At 39.3% G+C, this 19,680-nt stretch overlaps 1 long non-coding RNA gene across 1 annotated transcript in view; it reads left to right on the forward strand.

The window, feature by feature from the left end:
• Positions 1–13,763, forward strand: part of LOC115947201 (uncharacterized) — a 129,312-nt gene extending 115,549 nt beyond the window's left edge. The window contains exon 5 of the long non-coding RNA XR_004081150.2: positions 13,560–13,763. This is a non-coding gene — a long non-coding RNA (uncharacterized lncRNA). The remainder of the gene's footprint in view (positions 1–13,559) is intronic.
• The last annotated feature ends 5,917 nt before the right edge of the window (positions 13,764–19,680 follow it).

A 19,680-nucleotide genomic window follows, 5' to 3' on the forward strand; every position in this document is an offset into this window, starting at 1 on the left:
TCTAGTAATGAGTAATATTTATAAAAAAGCCAGTAAATTGGAACACTCGATAAGGTATTAAAATATGCTGTCTGAAATTCAGGTGTAGTTGGTTAACAGAGTGAAAAATAATGGATTCTCACTGTGCACAAATTGAGTTCAGTTTGCAAGATATTCCTGGTCCTGCTTTTGAATATTAAAAATTCAGGGTTTGTCACAAAACCACTTCAGCTCAGTTCAACACACCTGGGTGCATGCCACAGTGGGATTATCTCTGATCTAATCACTAGGGAAAGTGGTCTTTTCAGGTCAGGACTGAGGTCATGGTTAGATTGTAGATAGAAAATTATGCCTCTTCTCTCTGAAGCATGCTTATTTACAGTATCAGGTGGTGTTCACTCATCTCTCCTCATTTCATCATTGAAATGCTAATACTCATTCATCAGTGTCACTGGTACTCCATGTGTGTGTGGGAATATATTTTATTCTCAAATAGGTGGTGTGGCATTTCAGTATCATTTTCAAAGGCAGACCTTCCTTAATACATTTAGGTAGCTCTGTATATGTATTTAGGTCAATGGCCTCAGTAGATACTAAGTTTTCATCCATAATAATAATAATATTGGGCCTTTGTATTTACCTTGTTATTAATAAAGCTGTGAAGTACATGTGTCAAGTTTTAAGCAATTGCAAAATGTAAATCCTTATCTTTGTGCTGAAATATTAAACGTTCAAATGTCATGAAGCTCCACATACCAAGGATGTTCCAACAGTATGCATTCATTGCTTGTCTACTGTGCTTTCTGGTTTATATCATACCATAGCCTTATCAGAAAATAATTTATTAAAATGCATATATTTAAGAAGGACAGCATTCTTATTAGAAATGAGATGAATATTTTGAGATGAAGTACTGGAAAGAAGGTGAAATGCAGCTGAAGGCAATAGCTGTAAAATCTTTTGATCCTTTCTGTCTCCTTGCTATCATTTTCCTGGATCTGTTTTGGTACATAATATCCAGAGGCTCTGTTTCTCCCAGCGCCTCCTAATCCTCCAGACTATTATATCAAAACTCTTGGGAAGTCCCACAGCATCAGCTTGGTGATTCTCACCTCAGGATTTAAAATCCTCTGCAAATGCTAGAGTCAAAATTGATGTGATATGGAGACAGGAGGAGATCAGAACAGGGGTTAGCGTTTTTCTTCCATTGGTCTGCTCATCTGCAGGTATGTAAAAGTAATTGACTTTCACTAGTACTTCAAAATCTGGAGACATGTTGCATGGGTCAAATTATGTTAGATTCCAAGCTGTCATGTGAGATTAATCACTAGCAACTACATATGTAGAAGCATGTGTCTCAAAAAGAAATCCGTTCCAGGGAAAATGGAAGCTGGATGTACAGATAACATCAAAAGTTATTAAAACTGTGACTAAAAATAGCAAGGATGTAGGAAGAACAGGACCCTTTGCAACCATGTCCATGAAAATGGAAGATAAACAACGAGGTGGAGGACACAATAGAACATAGATGATTGTACTGTGATTGCTTGAAGTCTAACCTCATCTTCTAGACACACTTAGAAGCCATCAAATTGAAATAAGCACAGCTAGGGCATGATCTGTTACCCTAAGCTTGACATCTGAGTTCATATTTGTGAAGCCTATGTTTCTGTCTATTGACTAGAAGACGGGAGTGTAACCTACTAAGTCAGGCACGAACACCTACTTTATAGATAATCAGAAACAGGTGAGGTGATTTGTGTCCTGATCATGCTTGAGACACCCCTCATGGTGTTCATCCTTTGCACAATATCTGACTGTGAATGAAGAGTCTGAAAGAGCTGTTTGTGCTCGTAAACAAAAACAGGAGAGAAACCCTCTACAAAAGGCCAGGTGGGTTTTCATGGTTTCTGGAATATAGCAACATGAACTTCCCAACAAACAGTGCTATTTATTCTGTTTCTATTGACATCAAAGAGATTTTGATACTGCATCTGGAGAGGGAGGTGACAGAGCTGGGCCCAGCATTTCCATTTTGGAGCCCTTATTAACCTCATTTCAGTGCAGGTGAAGAGCAGAATGCAGATGCTGCTGGAGAAATAAAGCCTAGATTAAATAGTGCATATGTATCTTTGCATTAGTCCTGCTCACATATGCTTGAGGGATAATGTGTGTGTTGAACTCTATGCTTTTCTTGGGCACAAACCAGCAATGTGACTCTCCTGTCCTCTTTGGATACAGATATCATACACACCTATTAGAAAATATAATCCAGTTTTGTCATCCAAATTAGAAACAATTTTTTTAAAGCTGGCAGAAAAATATGCTTTTGGTTTATGAGTATACAGCACTTTTAAAAGTATTTGATAACTGAAGACTTGTTTTTCTCTTTCCCCCGTTCTCTAGTTTCTGTAATTGATTTTCTGCTCACATGTAGCTTGGGCTCATCTGCACCAGTGTCAGCAGTAAGCACTTAGAGCAGCATGGCTGCAGTGCCACTGAAAGCCTTCCTGGGGCTCATTCCTGACATTGCAACAATGCAGTGCACTGAGGCGGGAGCTGCTGGCATTTCAGAGGTCCTCAATTGCCTTAATTTTCATCGTCTGTGATCATTTGCTAAAAAAAAGGAAGAAAAAAAACCAAACCAAACCATTCTATTTTCTGATAGAAAAATCTTTTCCAAGTCAAGTTATATGTTCCTGGGGTACTTAGATTAGTAGCTAGTCCTTTCTTTGTTTATAGACACATATACAGCTGGTGTGAATCTCTTTCTACATTTGACACTATTGCTGCTTAAATAGTGTTCTAAAGGAAGGCTCTGTAATCTGGTAGTACAGTTTGCTTTGTGTTTAACTATGGGGAAGAGTACCTGTGCTCTACTAGAATATCTCCTAAATATTGCAAGGGTAATCTCTTTAAATATATCCTTATTGTACAAGGCAAAAATCCATCAAGTCTTATAGTCAAAGAGTTTTGACTCTGACTAGAATGCAGATGCAAACCCTACTGAAGACAATCATTCTTCTGTATACAGTTGGCAGGTAGGATGCGAAAAGATTTGCCACAATGCATTTTTCAGGTTGAGTTGGTAAGTTTTCGATTCATTATATAAAACAGGAACTGCAAGCACTGTAAAATAAAATTTGTGTCTTAGGCCCACTGCATGTTCTTTTGTTTTCAGGCTTGTTTGGGGCAGGTATGTACTCTGGAGGATAACCACAGGTGTAAAACTCAGGGGAGGGTAAATGTACCTTGCTCCCAGGCCACTCAGGTGTTGTGTGCATCTACCCTGTTTGCAAACCCATTGAGAATGGTTTGTTATCTCTGGAGACCACCTGGACTGTGCAGTTCCCAGAGGGATCAGCAGGTGAAAGAACCTCTGTAGTGTTCATGCTGCTTTGAGATGGCCCAGCATCCCAGCCCCAAACTGGGCATGGTCTGGCATAATAGGTGGGATGTGCGAACTGACATGTTCCCTGACACAGCCCAAAGCTGTGGTCCTCTGCACTGAAAGCAACCCAAGGTCTTTTTTTGCCTTTTTAAATCCTAGGAGCTTTCGTAGTTGTTTGCAAGGGTGAAGGCAGAGCTAATAATATGTGGTTTAGAAACAGTAAGATGTGCTGTACAGCTATGCAAAAATTTTAACTTGACATGCATATTTCCTGTAGAAGCACCAAAGACTGCAAGGGAGGGTTAAAACATCAAAAACTGTTATTTCCCACTGGAAAAGAAAAAAATCACTGAGTGAAACATACTTCTCAGTGTGAAGCTTTTCATTAAGAGATTGGCATGGTGTGATACGAAAGAAGAAATCAGGGGTTATACTGTGTTCCTAACAAATGAGATTTTTTTTTAATGCTGAGGTACTTGTGGCAAAATGTTCCTGTGTAAAAGTCAAGGTTTGATTATAGTTCCTGCATTATTATTTATAGTTTAGCAGTTATACATGCCACGTCCTTGGCTGTGGCATTGCAGTTTGCACCATCTATGTCTGCTTCCTAAATTTATTGATCTCATTAGAAGATAAAAATGACAAAGATAGCTCATAATACTTCTGAGAAATGTAAAACCATTAGCAGGTCATTGTCAAAGTTATAACATGTCCTTTTAAGCTGCTTAGCAAACTGGTGGCAGCCTATGATACAGGGATTAACCTGTGCCAGGAGTGACTGAGTGGATGGCAGTGGATGGTTAATATTCAGCCTGCCTGCAAAGCTTTGAAGCTGCCTCACAAAACGATACAACGAAGAGATAAACAGAAATACATTAAAAACAAAGAGAACAGAAGTTTTATTTTCCTGTCCTTTATCTTAATGTTTGATATAGAAGAAGCAGAATGAATGTTAGTTTCGGTCTGAAATTAGAGTTGCTTTTTTGTAAGTTGGGCTTTGGTCCCCCAGGCAAAGGAGCTTCTTGAGCTTTGCTGAGTTCAGGCTGACCTTGCTGAGACCCCAAGACAACTTTTCCTGAAGTGGGAGCTTGAAGGTGCTATCTTAGAGCTGTGTTTAAGTGTGGTTTTAATAATGCCTATTTCAGACACATGGTGCATGGCTGTATTTTGAAGCCAGCATTTGTTTTTCCAGGTGTAGCATGTTCCATACTGCCCAGTACACCCATCAGTGCAATGAGCATCACAAGACTTCCTACTTTTTTGCAGGAGAGCTGTATATCTGCATTATTACTATTGTTGTTTACATTTCTTCCAATAGGGAAATGGGTGCAAATACCAATTGATTGCATTATTGCTTACTGGTCTGTCTGGGGTTACAGTGTTGTTAAACTGAGCAGACCCCATACAGCTGTATAAGATTTGGGCTGGGGGTCCAGGTTTTCTACATTGGTTCTCAGGGATGAAAGCAGTGTAGGTGGTTAAGGAGAGGAGGATGTGTGCAGAAAGACTGGCACCTAATGGGTCTCTTCAGAATCTTCCCTGACTCTTCACTCACAGCAGAGGGCATAGTATTAGTGTGGTTCAGACACAGTTACTGCCAAATCACTTTGTGGGTGTGTTGGGTTTACACAGGTGGGCTCTGACAAGAGAAGTAAGGAGGTGAAGAGACAACAGAAACCCAAGCCCCAGTTCACAGTTATTGAGCATTGTGTAACCTGATTTGCACCAATGCATTATTCTCTTTCAGGAGCATTTTATGTGCACATTCCAGTAACAAGTAAACAAGCATTAGGGCAATGATGAATTAGCCTAGACAACAGTTTACAGATTACAGCTGGGGAGAATGAGGACAACAACATTATTAATCATTTCAGTTATTCACTTCATTTTTAACCTATTAATGACTATTTTTTTGTGTTATCTATTGGGAAGTCAGAATTATCAGGAAGGGGACCCTTGAGCACTGGCACAGAAATTTCCCCCAACAAAACTCAGTTCCATTTTCTTTTTCTATGTACATAGTAGTAATTTTAATTGATACAACTATACGATCTTGGCTAGACCACAGATATATAGATTGTGACACTACTATGCTGTCTACCTCACCAAGGTGGTTTTGGATTAATTGGTGACCTTCAAATACTCAGGATGCTCCATTACTGTGCTGTATGCTTATTAATTTGTACAGGCATTCTCAACCATTAATTGCCCTGACATTGTAGTCTGGACTGCTAGCATTTGGTTGTAATAGAAACATCATTTTCTACTTCATTTAATGAAAGTCTTTGAAGAGATGTTTTCTCAGTCTCAGATCTTGTAAATGCTGTTACGGGGTGCGGTCAATAAAGAACAAAAAGTGCTAGTATAATTATTAAAATTGTGCAAGGAAAGCTGATTCAATTTCATAGAGAATTCTGAGCTTTAAACCAAAATTTTTTATTCTAATTCAGATTGGAAAAAAACAAAAAAGTACTAAAATATAAACTCTCATTTCAAAGACTGAGTTCTAGAGGCTCTGACTCTGAAGGTCCTTGCCTTGTTCTCATGTCCAGCCAATGGGTAAAGAAAAATTCTTCAATTTCTGTCCTAAGAGCAGCCTCACTGCCTAGTGTAGCTGGAGCCACGCAAAAAAATGATGGCTTCTGATTTTAATACCATTCCCGTGGTTGGTGTTCCAGGGCTAGGAATGTTTCCCATGGATTTCTATCCCAGAATCCTATAATCCTTTTGCTGAATATTCTTACTTCTGAAGGATTAAAGCAAACTCGAAAGGTTGCAGAAAAGAACAGCAAGAACAATTGAAACTCTGAAAATCCTGTCTGACATTGAAAGATTAAAGAAGCTCAGTTTACTTAGATTATCTGAGAGAAGGTTAAGAGGTGACATGATCATGGTCTCAAAGTCCCAAGTTGAGAAACAGTTTTCCAGTACATGGAGAATCTCTAATTTAGCATACAAAACCATAGCAAGATCCAGTGATTGAATGCTTAATCTGGACAAGTTCACACAAGATATATCAAATGTGAGACTGTAGCAGCTAAAACAGTTTTTTCTTAAGGTATTGGTAGAGTCTCAGTCATTTTTTGGTTTTAAAACATGTCTTTGCTAAAACCTGTTCTACCTTGACCAGAACTTATAGTCCCTGGGTCAAATGCTGTGGCATGTGTTGTGCTCAAGGGCAACCTATACAATCATAATTTCAGAATACATTAATTCTTTCATAATGAATGTTCCCTACTGCTACATAAATTAGGCCTATATAAAATACTATCACTTGCAGTTTTCTAGTTCTAATGTCAATATTCAGAAGCTCTTCAAAACCGTTTTGTACCTCTGTGTGCTTAGCCCAAAGAAAAGCTAGTTAATATAAAAGGTGTTTTTAGCCTTTCTGAAAGCTTCTTATACCAATCCCTAAAAGAAAAGAGGAATATTCTAAAAAAGTGCAAATGCTCTGTCTAGAAGCAAGAGTATAATTTTCAGTTTTAACTGTTTCATCATTATGTGTCACTCCCTATGTATAGTAAGTTCTGAGTGACAGTTATTTCTAAGAGACAATTAGGGACTTTTCCAATAACTGCATTATTATATTTCATAATAAATATATATGTGAGGCACGGGGCTTTGTGTTCAAAGCACTTAGCAGTCACTAACTAATGCTCACAGTACCTCTATGGAACAGGTAAGAGAGTATTATAAAGGCAAATGGTCCTCAAGACCACACAAACCTTTGCTAACAGTGAAAGGAACAGAGCTGAGTACCTTTCAATTTCCAAACTGCATGTTCAAGTCTCCAAATCAAAGGATTGTATTAGCTATAAAACTATAGGAACACTGGTTTTAGTATTATGACCTAAAAGTCAGACCCTTGCAATGGTTTTATTTGCCTCCTACACTAATGCAAGGGGTATTGCTGTGCTACACTAATACTATGACACTCTATGTAATTTGTCAAGATCAGCAGCCTTAGCCTCCAAAGTTCTTACAAGAGCTTGACCTTACTTACTGGGCTAGTCCTACTGGAATTAAATCACTGCATGAAAAGGATGTTTCATTAAAAATAACTGAAGAAGAAGTGGTGCTACTTATTTTCAACGTTTGCCTTTATTTTACAGAATAATGGTATTAAGATATGGCAGTAATGTCCATACAGCAGCAAGGGCTAAGTGCTTGCTATGCCAAGCACAGTCCTTGCTGTTAAAAGAGTGTTTTATGAAAGGAACTATGTAAGTAACCAATACCAGGCCAGAATAAATGAAATTTATGTAATACCCTCCAAGCTATTTATTCTGTCTATTTTGAGTGCAGAAAGGAAGTATATATGTCTGCAATAGTGGAATATTCTCTCACAAGGGATTCCTTTGGCCATGGGACCCCTGCCACAGTCTTTCTTCCCACTTCTTGACCCTGCATGTCTGGCAGAAGCATCTTGAATTTGTCTGTAGATACTGTGATGGCAATGCAGAGCCTAACCAATTAAGCCTTATTAATGAATAAATCTCATGCATGCCAGTCTTGAAGGAAGAACTGATAGTCACCTACCTCAACCAGAAACTTTCCAGTGCCACGTTATGCTTGCTTATTATGTTTGCCGTGAATTTGCAAGAGTGACTTCAAGGCAAATGGTGAAGGATCTGGTTAGGGCACAAATGTTGTGAAAGAAACCATATGTTCAAAACATGACTTCCTCTCTGGATTTATTTTGCCCTGGGTTTTGGGTACCATCAGGCATAGCTTCTAGACTTCCTTACTTCTTGGGATTGTCACTCTAGTCGAGATCATCTTAAGAACCTGAATGTACACAAGTCCACGGGAACTGATGAAATCCATCCGAGGGTCGTGAAGAAGCTGACAAATGAAGTTGCAAAGCCACTGGCCATCATATTTGAAAAATCATGGCAGTCAGATGAAGTTCCCAACACCTGGAAAAAGGGAAATACAACCCCCATTTTCAAGAAGGGGAAAATGGATGACCCAGGGAATTGCAGACCAGTCAGTCTCACCTCTGTGCCTGGCAAAATCTTGGAGCAGATTCTCCTGGAAGGCATGCTAGGGCACATGAAAAACAACAAGGTGCTTGGTGACAGCCAGCATGGCTTCACTAGGGGGAAATCCTGCCTGACCAATTTGGTGGCCTTCTATAATGGGGCTATGGAACTGATGGACCGGGGTAGAGCAGTTGACGTCATCTACCTGGACTTATGCAAAGCGTTCGACACTGTCCCATACAACATCCTTGTCTCTAAATTGGAGAGACAACAATTTGATAGGTGGATCACTCGGTGGATAAAGAACTGGCTGGATGGTCACACTCAAAGAGTTGTGGTCAACAGTTCAATGTCCGGCTGGAAAACAGTAACAAGTGGTGTCCCTCAGGGATTGGTGTTGGGACCGGTCTTGTTTAACATCTTTGTCACTGACATGGACAATGGAATTGAGTGCGCCCTCAGCAAGTTTGCCAATGACACCAAGCTGTGTGGTTCTGTTGATACGCTGGAGGGAAGGAATGCCATTCAGAGGGTCCTTGACACACTTGTGAGGTGGGCTGATGCCAACCTCATGAAGTTTAACCATGACAAGTGCAAGGTCCTACACCTGGGTCAGAGCAATCCCAGGCACAGCTGCAGGTTGGGCAGAGAAGAGATTCAGAGCAGCCCTGCACAGAAGGACTTGGGATTTTGGTCAATGAGAAAACGAACATGAGCCAGCTTCAGTGTGCACTCACAGCCCAGAAAGCCAACCATATCCTGGGCTGCATCGAAAGAAGCATGGCCAGCAGGTTGAAGGAGGTGATCCTGCTCCTCTGCTCTGCTCTCGTGAGACCTCACTTGGAGCATTGTGTGCAGTTCTGGTGCCCTCAACATAAAAAGGACATGGAACTGTTGGAACAAGTCCAGAGGAGGCCACGAGGATGATCAGGGGACTGGAGCACCTCCCATATGAAGACAGGCTGAGAAAGTTGGGGCTGTTCAGCCTGGAGAAGAGAAGGCTGTGTGTAGACCTCATAGCAGCCTTCCAGTATCTGAAGGGGGCCTACAGTGTTGCTGGTGAGGGACTATTCATTAGGGACTGTAGTGATGGGACAAGGGGTAACGGGTTGAAACTTAAACAGCAGAGGTTTAGATTGGATATAAGGAAGAAATTCTTTCCTGTTAGGGTGGTGAGGTGCTGGAACGGGTTGCCCAGGGAGGGCTCCATCCCTGGCAGTGTTCAAGACCAGGTTGGATGAAGCCTTGGGTGATATGGTTTAGAGTGAGGTGTCCCTGCCCATGGCAGGGGGGTTGGAACTAGATGATCTTGAGGTCCTTTCCAACCCTAACTATTCTATGATTCTATGATTCTAAGTTAAGTCTAACCACGAAGTTATGTCTAACTGCTAAGTTATGGACAAAGAAGGAAATGGGAGGATCACCATACTGTCACTTCACAGGCTACCACGAATATATATTAATAGATTTAAGAGATGGATGATGGGATGAATAACCTCATACCAGGCCTTCTGAGTCTGCATTTTGACCATTTCTGTTGAAGTCTAATAAAAAAAAACCCTAAGTAAATACAAATTCTACTGGGCTGCTGGTGTGCGCCTTTTGAAGGAAAAATATTCCCCCAAAAAAGACCAAGTTTCCTTTCCTCTTTTTGATTTCTGGCACAAGACATGCAAAGAATAGACTTTTGGGAAGTCAGCAATGTATAAAAAAAAGTGTTTTGAAAGACAAAAACACCAATGCAAACTCTGTGTTTCACTACAAAAGGAAAAGTAGTGCACAGAGAAGGCAGAGGTCATGAATATGTTTCTTTCATGTTTTCAGTTCACCTAATTCCAGATAACTTCTGGCCAGCACTTCCGTGCCACCTAGGCTCATCTCAAAGACATAAGTCATGGAGAGAGGAAGAACAACCACTTTTGTGGAATATGATCCTGGCAGGTGAAGGGTTCAAGGGTTCTTGCAGGCAGTGATCTACAGAGCAAAAGCAGATCGTTAGCTTTATCGTAAATGAAGCAGGTTATTCTTGTGAGAAGAAAAACAGAATCATGATATTGGAGAACACAGAATGATTAATCTGGTAAGATATGTGCATCCTCTGCATTGTCAAACGCTTATTTAATCTATATTATGGTATCACTTTATGGCTTCACAGTGCAGCTTACTGATCATATAGTGTCCCAAAAGGAATCTGACCATTTGCAAAAATCAATAATGATCAGTAGTCAGCAACTGAAATAGGATGGAGAATGTCCATTCCCTTCAAATGGGTATACTAGCACTCCCTATAGAGGAGGAAAAGGAAATGAAGGAGGAACTTCAGCCTTTCTAAAAATGTACATCCAAATTACTAGTTAAACTGCTCTCAATAGCATTTGGACCCCGGATATTAGCTTTCTTCTGAACTCTAAAATTACTCAGTTCAGGAAAAAAAGGGAGCATAAGAATTGAAAGTAGTGTGAGAATTTGGGTTTTCTGCATATGTTTTGCAGCTATTTTTGAAGGGGAGAGCAGAGACTGAATTTGGAAGTTCCATCGTTGAAGTCTGAAGCCATGGTACATCCTGAGAAACAGTATCCAGACAGGGAGCCCTGTGCATAGGGAAGGAAATAAGGCAAATAACATACAACTGCTATTAGTCACCACCATGGCATCATTTCCAAGCTTAGGCACTTTGAGTTTGGAGGTATTTTATTAAGAATATAATTATTCTCAGAAGAAGCAGATGCTTTTGTGGAAAACTGACAGTAGCCCAATACAAAAACCTTTCCAGAGCTATTAATAAGAAGTTTAATGAAGTGTTTTAAGCTGAAAGGTTTTTTGTTTTTTTTTTAGCTTTGTACCCTAGCTGTTGGATCATAGTTCCTTAGTTTTGTGGTGCAGGATATTTTAGAAAGAACCTTTATTTTGTGAACCATATGGCACAGATGCCACAAGAAGTACCAATAATGAAGCTGTGCAGAACTGTCATCACTTATTTGTAATAGACTGATTTCTGACATTTATTTCATCCCATTCTTCTGGTTCTGTGCTCCTCTGTAGGGACTAATTGAAAGCATAGGAATAAATGGACATCTTTTCCAGTAGAAATTCATCAGTGATGTCCCTCAAAGACATATGCAAGGGCCTGTTAGAAGATCTGAAAAAAAAATATCGAAGTAATGTATCTTACAATACGAAGCTATTAGGAAAAGTAGTGGCAGAGGAATATTATGATCCTGACTGACTGTGTGATAAAATGTCAGATACAATTAGATGATAATAAATATGAAGTGGTGCTAACTTTAGATACAGAGCTTTTGGGCTGGCTCTCACCACTCAGGAGAAATCTTTGAATTCCCTGAAAACATCAGCCTAGGACTCAATACAAATGAGAGAAAGAAAGGTGGTTAAATGTGTGGAACAGCTTCTGCAGATGAAGTGATGAAATAGGCTAGGGCTCCTCAGTGTGAAAGGAGGAAGTGATGGGAATCCCTGAGATCATGACAGGTGGGGGAAGTTGAATGAAGTGTTATTATTAAAACCTTCTTATAACACTGGAACTAGAAGTCAATATAAATTATTGGATGGTAGGTTTGAAACAAATAATGTAATCTAACTGTGTAGTTAGATTGTGCAACTCATTACTTCATGAGTGTAAAAAAAGTTTAGATGTACACAGAAAGTTATTAAATGGGTTCCTGGAATAAAAAAAAATCTACTGACAGCTATTAAAATATCTTCTTATTGGTGAGTCCCTGACAACACATCATGAAAGGATGTGTGAGCCAATGGAGAATCTATATTTGCCCTCTTCTTTTGCTCTTCCATAGCTCCATTGCTGGAAATGAGATAAAAGGCTGTAAGGACTCTTGATCTCATGCAGCAAAACTGTTCCTGTGTTGAAGGGTGCTTTCAGGTATTCTGGTTTGTAATCCATGTAATATATGAAGCATGGTAAATGTGTGTGGCAGTTGCTGTGACCACAGTGGAGAGATGTTCAGAGCAGGGACACTGCTGCCTAGTCACAGCTTCCTCATTGTGCTCTTGGGTCCTAATGAACCTGAGAAGAAGGAGGGGAATTCAGAGCTTCTGTGTCTCTCAATTCCAGTAAACTTGTGCCAAGAAATGGTAAAATTTATTTCTGTGAACTGGTGAGGCCAGTGTTTTGGAGTTTGGCTGCATTTTTTTTTCTCTTCCACCTATTTCATTATTATTTTTTCCCCTGTCCTGATTTAATTTAACCAGGCAATCAAGTTTCAGTGATCCTCATCACCTGACTCACTGTTTTATGTTGATGTTTATTCATATCCTCCTGATTGTACAACTCACTAGTTCCCTCTCAATATGTTGATACCAATGTTCAGGGATGCTATAAAAATACTAGAGGAAAACACGGTCATTTACTCCCCCTTGTCTTGTTTGTTTGCTTCAGAAGTACTTGCACTGACACAAATAGACTTTCCTTGCGCATGGAAAGAGATAAGGTTGGGGTTTTCTGGTTTATTTGTTCTGTACCGCACATATTTTCCCCACCCACTCCGTCACTCGCTTTTATACATGCTCACACCCAGAGGTACTTACATACTAGCAGGTTTCAGAGAATTTCACTCAGCTTAGGAGAATGTGACCAATGTCTGGGATGAAATGTTTATATTTTCAGCATCACGAGTCATTTCCGCCAATCTTACCATCACAGGTGGGTGTTTCTGGGAAGGGTGCTAAGGCACCTATCACTCAGCATTGAGGACATTGAAATAACATTAGTGAAAGTAGTGCTATGAAGAGTTGGGGTGCACCATGCTGCCACAAGCTGTTGCTGCCTGCACAGTTTAGCTCCATTTTCAGAAGTAGAGAAGTGATTTAACTAATAGGTGATGAAGTTATCTGTGTTTTATTGACTGTTCCTTTCTTAAAAATGTCAGTATGGCTCATAGCTCTGCCTCTGACATATCTTCGACTACTGCTTCTCATAAGAGAAGCTGCATATAGGTAGTTCAAGTGATCTTATGAATAGAGGGATTTTTCTGAACCTGCTGCATTTGCTCAAGTGTTCTCCCTAAACTGTGTGTCTCTGCAGATAGATGAGTGCATCTGCAAGTTTCAAGATGTGCAGTTTCTGTGGGTGGGGTGGGATGAGCATGGTGGGGTGAAAGAAGAGAAGAAACGGTCTCCAGCATTAACAAAGTTTCTGGTGCCTCACATCAATATCTGTTCCCTTACAGGTTCTGCTTTTTAAGCACTGACCTCAAGAGAATATCTGCAGGATGAAAAGGTTATTATGTGACTGGACACCTTGAATGACCTGGGGTAAATTAGTAGAGTCTCATTGAAGTTCTTGTGTTCTGTTGAAATCAGTGGAGCTTGTTTTCACTGGTGTAGTGTCTGAGACATCAAGTTTAATGATTTGTTACAAATACTTTAATATGTACTTGCAGATGCTATTAAAACAGTTTTTTTATCAAGAGATTTATTAATTCTATTCAATTTTCCTTTAATTTTATCCTATCCTATCCTATCCTCTTCTATTATTTTCTGATGAAGAGCAATCTTTCTCAGTCACAATGGTTTAAATATGGACTAGTGGGATAGGTGCCATGGAATGGACTCAGTGAGAACACTGTCTCCACAGATAGGTTTTGCTCTTTACAAAGCCTGATGCTGAATTCAGTATTCACTTCTGCTAAACTTACCTCCTCCAGAATTTAAGACTTTAAGTTGCAGGGGATAAAACATAAGGCCCTGGTTAATTGCAAATAAATAGTGCCAGAAATATGTACAGATGGTACCTGAAGTTCACTGCTGAAGACTATCCAGTAAACTATATTTAATTTGCACTACATGTATGTACAGGAAGCAGGAGAACAAGTTTTTTGTGGTTTCTCACATTTGTAAAAAAACAAAACAACAAAAGATGAAATCATAAATGAACACTCTCAGTCTGTGAAACTTCTGATTTGGGAAAACAGCAACCTGTATTGCTACTTATTTACCTTAATTAAATTAATTAATTTAACAAGTCTGAAGATTTCCACATTTTTCAAGATACAGGTATAAATATCTGGCGAATAGTGTGTATATATTAAACTACATCTACTTAGCTAGTAAATATTTTGCTGCATTAGTTTGCTCATTCCCAAGCAATCAGTTGTGAACTCCAGTGTTGTAACGGGTCCACGGGGAACATTTGTGCTTTCATTGGCACTTAGATGAAATTCATCAAATGATTTTTTTCCCCTCTTCAAGGCTGACATTTCAGAATGTTTTTTTTTTTAATAAGGTTGTGTGCCAACTGCCAAAGTCAATTAATTAAATGGTAAATCTGAAATTTGTAGGGGAAGACTATAGTTCCATTTTGCTGTGCAACCTCAGAAAAGTGAACATTTAATCCACATAACACGTGGTTCACCAGGGGGCCCAGGTCTGCTTGCATTGAAAGTAAAAGCAAAAGTCACAGAGATTTTTTTTGGAGATTAGAGATTACCTCAAGGATGGCATTTTACCCTGCATTTTCCTTCTGCTTTTGATACTCAGTACTAATAAGAATATCCTTTGAGGTCCTGCTATGTTTGATAGCTTAAAGGATACAGCACTTAGTAGAAGGAAAATGTGCAAATTTGTTGCCTCATTTTTGCTCATTTTCCATCTGGAGGTATCCCAGCTGAAGGCATGATGTTTAGTCCAGAATTAGTGATCCCTATGCTGGCCAAAGAACTTCATCTCAGCGCTGTTAAAGAGGCAAAATTCAAGAGACACGAGCAGATGGTGATCCTATTCTGAGACAGCGTAGGTACTACAGATCTCTCATCAAAATGCACACCTCCCAAGGAGTGCAGCCTTCAGTGGCTGCAAAGGCAGTCTGGTTTCAAAGATTAGACTGGACCTTACTCATCTGCCTCCTACTCCCCATATCACCTCTTGTACATCTTACTGAACTCCTCATACTACATTTGAAGATTTGCAAGCTTCATAAAGTGCTTGGCAATGAGTGCAGTGCACTTACTGTTCTTCAGCTGTTACTTTTGTGTCATTTTTATATTTGTTTTGTGTTTATTTATGTTTTCACTGCCTGAAGACTGTGGTGTGGATCAGGACCCTGTATTGTAGACCCTGTATGTGCATAGACAGTGGAAACATGAGTAAGACAGGTGGGTCAAGGCAGAACAAATGACACAAATACAAAAACACGAATACTTTTGTGTTTGCCATTTGAAATTGATTCTATTTGTTGCTACAATTTCAAGTTCAGGACTTTCACCTAACTTTTGGCCTGCCTATTTGTTTCATGAAAATAGGTGTTTGCTTACTTGGGAAGAGAAAAGCAGCCTAAAGAGGGTTGTTTCCTGCATAATCAGAAAGTTGTTAGGATTTGGTCTCTATTTTGAAAATTTGGCATGAGAGGGTTAGAATTCAAGGGAAGGCACTGATCAGACATCTGTAGCAGAGAGAAGTGGTGAAAGCTTCTGGTGCCAAGGATGTTTCTTAACAGCCTTGTAGGAACGTAGGTGCTATATATTAAAATATAGGAAGTTAATTCTTCTTATGATTCATAATCTTGTGCCTTCTATCTCTTTATACAGTAAATAGAAAGCAGCAGTTCTTCCTCTTAAAGCCTTGTACTGCAATTCTTAGGACATGTTTATTCCTCTGCCATCACTTTGGAATTGCCCTGCCTGTCCAGATATAGGGTATTTTGCAGTGAGGATATGTCATATTTTCCTGTTGAAATTGATCCTCCTTGTAAAAGAGATTTACAGATGTGGCCCAGAGAGACTGTATCATTTAGGTGTGGGCAGAAGTGGAAGATCTTAGTGGTTTTCTGAGCCTCTATTACTGTATTTAAACTGAAGGATATTTAATGTAAAACATTAGCAAGAACGCTTCCAAGAATGACATAAATGAAATATGCCAAGCTGCGAATAATGCTCAAGGTCAGAGCTACTTTGGATTCCCAGCTTCTTCATACTGTAAAAATTGAAGCATTTCTATGCCTAGAAGGAGAATCCTGTGGGGAGCTGAGAAACTTTAAACACTTGAAGGGCTTCAGATGATGCCAAGGCTAAACAATAGATAAGCGGAAGTTTAGAATATTGAATTGTGGTTTAAATCCTATCTGAAGCACTTAAAGTGTTGTGTGGGTCTAAAACTCAGCTGACGTGTGTTTAAAATTCCTTCCTGTAGGACGGATTTGTTGATATTTGTTTATCTCAGGGGGATGTTGGGCAGAGAAATGTGTCAAGCACTTGCTTTTTACAGCAATAACTATACCTTATATGGTCTTATTCATAGAGAAAAGGTGTTTTAAATGGCTTGTAAAATTTGGCAGAGAAATCTCATGAATGTTTCTAGGTGTTCGCTAGATTGACAAGTTCCCTATAATCAGTGTTGGGTGGTCATATATATTACTGCTGTGCAGAATGCCTGCATCTTCCTGGAGATGTGAATCCAGTTTTCCAAGAGATCATCAAACATGAAAGAACTAAACATCCTATTTTTTTTTCCCTAAAGTTGTATCTCAGCATTGTCTTCGTCAGTAGCCTTGTCTGCAGGAAGTGTAAAGTTTCCTGCTATGATTGTTTGACTGCTGCCAATTATCAGATCTGCTTTTGGCAGCTTTCCCCTCAACCTGCTGATTAACTAATGTGTGGTTACTAATACAATATGGGAAACTGGTGTAAACGAGGAAGCAAAAGATTTATTAATTTTGTGTGCTAAAAACTGTTTGTAATATAATTATCAATACTGTGAAAAGAAATCCTGGCTTAAGAAATAGCCAGGTTCCTATGTCTTTTGTGAAATGAGGCGCAAGAATTTTGTGCAGTAAACAGGTATATTTTCCCCTTGATACAGACATGTAATTTTCATTAGATTTCTAGATTTTAAAGGCAGAAGAGAGACCATTAGAGCATCTAGTCTAACTACCTGTAAAAGATAGGCCACAGATTTTTATCCAGCTAGTCTGTGTTAGAGCTAATAAAAAGCAGGAGCCAAATCCTGAGCTGGATGTACAGCAGTGTTACTCCAGCAAGCTAAAATAATGGTGATTTATACCAGCTGAGAAACTGGCAGTACACTTAAGTGACAATTGATTCTTTTTGCATAAACCTAAATGAAAATGGTCACTTATATTTTAACAGCAGTATTGAAAGAGCCTTGCTGGGAGTGAGTATTCGAAAAGTATTTTAAACCTTAGAAGAACTGGCTGGGTTTTTTTCCCAAACTTTTTTGGGATAATTATCTTCCCTGTTTTAATTTAAGCTTGTCCCTTCAATGGGTCTTCTGAAGAAAAGGCATAAGATAAGCAGAAAAAAAAAAGTTTCTTTTTAAATTGAAACCTGTGCCAAGATTCTTATTTGTAATTAATTCATGCTCTAGGATTTTAGTGGGGGAAGGAAGACCTAAATAATGTAATAGAAACCTGAATTTTATCAAAGACAAGAAGAACTTGAACTGAAAAGTTCAAAGATTAAAAGTCTCAAGAGCTAAAATTTAGTCTGTGATTTCTTGCATTAGGTTCTATAGCAAAACAAGATGTCTCTTCACTCTTTTGTAGCCACCTGTATGTCTCTCTGGCTGATGTTATTATATTTATAGCAGATACAGCCTTATCATTTAGCTACAGACACACTTCTACCTGCACAAAGCTACAGGGTTTAAGAATGCGCTCAGACAATATTGACATAGCCAACGCCATAACATCCTGCAATCTGCGCAGAAAATAAGACTTTCTGCACACCAGAGCTGAGCAAAAAAACTTACTTCCTGCTCCCCTAACCCAGAAGTGAGTGTTTAAAGGAAAATACCAGTGTAGGGAGAATATCCTACAGATTCCCAGCATTTTCTGCCAGTTCTATAACAGGAGAAGGTGGTAAAGGCTTTTGTGTTGAATAGTACAGAAATCTGTGAGTATCATGTCAACATGTTGAATATACAGAAAGGACGGTAGCTTCTTATTAGAGTAGCTGCTTATGTGGCTAGCAAGCAGAGAGAATCTCCTCCCATAATATTCACATTCTCAGTGATTATGAGCCAACTGCTGGTTTAGTTGATGAACAGTTGGAGGTGCTTTATATTTGCTAAAAAAATTAAACAATTTTAATTTTAAATTTAATTTTAACTTAGTTTTAATACATTCCCCATACTTCTGCCTCCCCACTCCTCTACCCCCACCCCACCGAGTGTTTTTCTTCTTCAGAGTTGGAATTCTGTTTTAGCATGTCAACATGCATTTTGGTGCCACTGTCATATTGAGAAAGAATTATAATGATTTACTGCACAGATAAACATCAGAAGACATGCTCTGAAGCCTACCAGTAAACACCACTTCTCTATATATGTGTCTCCCTCTCCTTTAAGGAGGACTAGAAGAGTCAACACCTCCTTGAGAAGAATGTCTCTTTTTGTCCTTGCCTGGAAGGATTTCAGTGGTCCCATGCTTTAGGAAATCCTTATTTACCTCCATCATACCATTAAGTATTTGCTAACATTACACTTGCCTACAAAGCTTGTAGCAACATCACGTGCTTCAGCCTGTTGCGAACAGCATCTACCTTACGAGGTAAACCCAGCTTTTGAACTGCTCTTCCCACAACACCTAGACCTAAAGTTCATGCAGCACCCCATGAGAAAAGTGAGAAAAATAACTGTATATCTATTTTACGCAGGCAGGCAAAAGCAACCAGCTAACAATGCCACTTTAAAGACTCTTCCTCCCTGAACATCACCCTACAGCATCTAACAGCTTATGTTAGATGCTACTGTAGAATGGATCCTCACAGTGAAACATTGGGAAGAGCGGCTTGTGAATAAGACAACACTTTCCAGCACTATACCAAGTTTGGTGATGTATTGTGGCATGTAGAGGCTACTGCTGCTTCTCATTGTGCCTCATGATAGTATCTTCTGCCCCAACAAAGATGTGTGTAGAAAGCGCCAGCATATTTGCTCTTTGACACAAAGTAAGGCAAGACAAAACATGAATGCCGTGGGGAAGCTGGACAAGAGACACTCTGACTGAGGTCTGAACTTAATATCGTGGGTATCGTGGGTATCGTGGGTAACTCAGTATCCTGTGCTTACTGCTTGGTTCAGTCCTGTATTTCTCAGGCCACTAGGCTGACCTCCAAGAAATGTTAAGACAGTTTTTTCCAAAGGCTGAAGTTAGCCTATTGTTACAGAAAAATTAGCTGTGGATTATGGTCTTGCCAAATTAGATTTAGATTTAGATTCAGTAAAATGTAAAGATGTAAAATCTATATAGTATAGCCAAACCAGTGAATAAAAAGGCTCCTTCAACCTAGTCATATATAAATATCTGTAATATAAAATTCTGACAATTGTAAGAAA

Source organism: Melopsittacus undulatus, chromosome 3 (assembly GCF_012275295.1).
Source record: "Melopsittacus undulatus isolate bMelUnd1 chromosome 3, bMelUnd1.mat.Z, whole genome shotgun sequence".
Lineage (NCBI taxonomy): Eukaryota > Metazoa > Chordata > Aves > Psittaciformes > Psittaculidae > Melopsittacus > Melopsittacus undulatus.